This window comes from Melanostigma gelatinosum, assembly GCF_949748355.1.
Source record: "Melanostigma gelatinosum genome assembly, chromosome: 10".
Taxonomy (NCBI): Eukaryota; Metazoa; Chordata; class Actinopteri; order Perciformes; family Zoarcidae; genus Melanostigma; species Melanostigma gelatinosum.
Genome location: NC_136643.1, coordinates 9,306,280 through 9,309,852, shown reverse-complemented (window position 1 = coordinate 9,309,852; position 3,573 = coordinate 9,306,280). Strand labels below are relative to the sequence as shown.

General features: G+C 37.7%; 1 long non-coding RNA gene across 1 annotated transcript; it reads right to left on the bottom strand.

The window, feature by feature from the left end:
• Positions 1-500: 500 nt before the first annotated feature.
• On the bottom strand, positions 501-2,275 carry LOC306783673. Its single transcript, XR_013772308.1, has 3 exons — positions 2,229-2,275; positions 1,603-1,696; positions 501-649 (listed from the first exon to the last, which is right to left on the bottom strand). It is a non-coding gene; the product is annotated as an uncharacterized lncRNA (long non-coding RNA).
• Positions 2,276-3,573: the final 1,298 nt, after the last annotated feature.

The window sequence follows — 3,573 nt, the reverse complement described above, 5'->3', positions numbered from 1 at the left end:
TCTACTTCATGCCATTTTAAACCCAAAGACACAGACTAAAGTTCCGTCCAAATACTCAGTCAAAACAAAAAGAAATGCAAATATGTGTCTGCATGGCACTATGTGGCAGTAACAACAATAAACTAAAATTATAATACACCTAAAGCGCAGGACCAGCAGTGGATAGTTCAGCTGTAATATACAAAGTATATACAAATAATAAACTTGTTAAACATCTAACACTTAAGGGTGTTGACCAATTTGGTCAACTCATACCATCGGCATTTGGTCAAGTTGGTGACATTTCAGTCCCTCATGAAAATCCAGTCAAGACCATAGGCGTGGTTTAGATATGGCAGGCTACTTCAGCAAACTGTTCTTTAAGGCCTGAACCGGGTAGAGCACTGGGTACCAAGGTTCATGAACACCTTTTGAATTACTTAAAAAATGTGTACCGTAAGTCCTTCGGATAGTCCAGGTTAAGAGCCTGGATGAGCCCAAACAAAATGGCAAATGCGGTTGGGAAGTCGCATACATCCTCCAGGACAATCCGTTCCTCAATAACCAGGGCGATGCTTATTGTTGTTGGACTTGAGCGGACCACCCCAACGCCATCTTCAACAACTGAATATTCCAAGTTCAACTCCCTTGACGCAAAATTCCTCCGGGTCTGTATTTTAAAGAAAAACAAGCATAGAGACTTTCATAAATATTCACCCCCTCTTTAAAGTTCTCTTTTTTTTCATTCCCATTCTGTAACAATACATTTGAAAAGTCAAAATACATTTTTGGTTGGTAAATTTTCTGCAGATTTTAAAAACAAAAATATACCACTTTCATACCATATTCACCCCCTACACATTTGTATTATAGTATTTTAATATTTAAATATTCATACTCTGAATGTCGTGTCTTGTCATTAAATAAATAAATAAATAAATAAATAAATAAATAGAGCAGAATACAGGCAAACATTTGCTCACTGTACAGGCTTCCTTCGATTCAATAAGTGACAAAAACCTGAAGGAACTGGAGCAAATCTGCCATAAAACAATGGACAAAATCACTCCAAATCTGCCAGATTCTTACTCTAAAGACATGTAGCAGCAAAGGGTGCTAATGTTGTGTAGGGACTTTTTTAGTTTTATTTTCTTAAAAAGATTAGCTAACCAAAAAGGTATTTTGACTTTGAAAATGCACTGACAGAGAATGACTTTACAATTAAAAACACTCAAATATGTACATGCATCATTTTTAAGTCAGACAAATCTTCAACAGGTCTAAATACTTTCTGAATGCACTGTATACGAGGTCTCAAAACCCATGACTAATTTGGGCTTGGAATTATAAATGTTACCAGTAAATTTGAAGGAGAATTGCTGTTACAAAATGCATGTGATGCAGGCACCACACTCACATGTAACCTTGATGCTACAGTAATATTGCCAGTATTGGCGATATCACATGAAATGAAATGTTAAAAACTGTAAAGTTACACTTATTAAACTATTTAGGTGGAATAACAAAGTAACAGTGAAGTAGAAATGAGGGTTTGATGAAAGTTTGCATTCGTGTTTTCTTGCTCAATGTGCAACCTAAATGACATTGACACATTAGTCTTACCAGATATTTCTTCAGAAAGCCGTCCGGCTTCGCCATCAAAGAACGGTAGACCCCATAGAGCTGTAGAGTTTCTGTGGGCAAGCACATCAGTTGTCTGAAAGATACAAAATGAAGATTAAAAATGTATATATTCATAATAATTCAAATTCAAAAAATTCAATGCAAACTATAGAAGACAAAGGCATTTGGCAAACTGCTTCCAGCATTGTCGCATGCATTTCAGGTTGGCTGTATTCACTAACTAAATTAACCTATATTTTACCACTGTATATATGGGCATCATGTTTTTGGATACAGCTTAAGGGTGAAAACACAGTAATGCTCTCTTGCTTTTCATCTCCGAAATCACCAATTTGAAATGTCAATTAAGTCAAACAATACAATACACCTGTGAACATTAACGTGTCTTCATATTTATTTTGTAAGACAAACTGGAATATTAAAGGGTGATATGATGGTAAATGCTCTGCTCCAATGTTATGGTTTGCATAGTTTCATAATTGATGTCTTGTGTCAGACTAAATAATTGTGAAAATGCCCCTCGTCTGTCCCCCAGTTTTTGGTCCCAGTTCAAATCTAATTGAGGACCCCTGCTATACCACATGCACTTCCTACTTATTGATTACCTGTTCATCAAAGGTGTCTAGAAGGATCCTCATGTCCTTTCCAAGTGTTCCGCGGCGTGATCTGTACAGCTTAATAAGCTGCGATGAGTGTGCATCCAATGATGACAGGAAGATCTTCTTCAGGTCCACTCGAGTAGTTCTGTAGAACTCTGCACAAAACAGTTTGCATGTAAAGAAACAATGATGCAAGTTTATGTTCAATTGTACAATTGTCCAAAGGCATTAGATACATGCTGCTTTCTATTTCAGAACAACCAACAGTAGCCTGTGGATCATTGCAATCTGCAGGCAATTCTTCATCTGCTTCTGGTAGATCAGTTGGAGTTGTTGGAGATATTACAGATTATCTAAAATAATTAACACTGTAAGATTTGTACTTACCGGATTTGTTACCGGCTTACATGACTACTGAAGGACATTACTTGTAAATTCACAGTTTTTGAATAGACAACAGTCACATGCTGCTTCAAATGAGCCCTGAGATGGCCTATGCATTTTTCTGGAGCACAGAGGACCTTACAGTCACACAATTCACAACAAAATGTGACCTGCACTTTAGGTTTACCAGACTGTTTATGTACTCTTGAAAGGTGGGATTTTAACGCACCAGTTGTCTTGAAAGTTCAGGTGCAGGCTGTATACAGGCACGGGAGTGGTTAGAGTCACGCCTGGTAATGTCTGTAATGCTTTCAGAGGACATCTTGACTGGGGTGGAAAAACTTGCATCCAAATCCTATGAAGGAAAGATAAGAACATGTTAACAATGTGCATAGTTGTCAAAACTCCATGCAAACCTAACAGCTTCACATCCCCTTATTTTCAAACAGAAAACTAAAACAGAAAAGCAGTTTGCCATGATTTATTAAATGTACACTGAGAACTGAGAATGTAAAAGATGATTCCACTAACCTCTAACTATGTTTACCTTAAGTGTGTAAAGGAGCAAGTCATTAAAATGGTTTTATCATAATGACAAACAATACTATGAGTGATGGAAGGAAGGGGGTGACCACGAAAAGCAACAGAACCTTCATCCCCCCTTTTGCTGAGTATTTTTAAATGAGTATTCATGCATATTTGTTTTGTATCATCAGGGAAGGAAAAGCATGTTACGAGTAACACAAATAAATTGGGTGCACAAAAGAACGGCGTGTTGCTTTATGCCTACTTCATTACCTGGAAGGTATCGAGTGCACCTCAATGGTACACGCGCGCGAGTAACTTAAACTAGCATGCTAAAGCCCTCGTGTTTCAACGCCACCAACACTAACGAACGGCGAAGCACTTTGCAGCAACATGTCAGCTAGCTAACAGAAACCAACCAATGTAACGTTAGCATACGGCG